Consider the following 786-nt stretch of genomic DNA (forward strand, 5'->3'; position numbering starts at 1 on the left):
ACCCGGCTAATTTTTGTATTTGCAATAGAGACGGGGTTTCACCATGTTGACCAGGATGGTCTCGATCTCCTGACCTCGTGATCAGGCCGCCTGGGCATCCCAAAGTGTTGGTATTACAGGCGTGAGCCACCGTGCCCGGCCGGTTCTTTCTCTTCTAATCGCCTTCTCCCCAAGCATCCACCAGAGGACGCAGCTCCCCCAAAACTTTCCACCCAGTGCTTGGCTGGAGGAACTCAGTCCACGCTTCTCTGCTAGTCTAGGCCCGCGGTTAAGTCAATGCAACCCGAGACCCGGCTGCCCGTTGTCATGGGGACGGAAAGCTATGATGTCACCACCGTCCGGGTGGGTGTGCTGGGGTTCACCCTCCCATTTCCCCAAGACCCCCTGCCAGGACACGGGCGGAGGCGGGAGAGAAAATCAAAAAGCCTCGCTCCTTGCCCTTAGCATCTCTCTCCCGCCGTGTTCAGGAAGTGGATGGCTGCCACCGCTCTTGTCCGCACTGGTGCACCTGCGTGCACGCGTGGGTACACAGCAGGGCCGAGCTTCGCGCGTGTGCCGCTCACATTAGTGTACCCCTAAGAACTTCGCTTGAACTCTGCCCTGCCCTTATCTCCGAGAAAGTCAAATAAGTCCGGTTCGGCCTGTCCCAAACCGGCAGGGGCCCCTCAGCCCACACGGGCGCGCTGGACCCGGGCTCTGGGGCCTCTATTCCCAGGGCTCCGCCCAGATCTGCTGGGCCCCGCCCCCCGGCTGCGCGGGTGGGAGGCGGGGCCGGGGGGGGGGGGG

Source organism: Piliocolobus tephrosceles, chromosome 16 (genome assembly GCF_002776525.5).
Source record: "Piliocolobus tephrosceles isolate RC106 chromosome 16, ASM277652v3, whole genome shotgun sequence".
NCBI lineage: Eukaryota > Metazoa > Chordata > Mammalia > Primates > Cercopithecidae > Piliocolobus > Piliocolobus tephrosceles.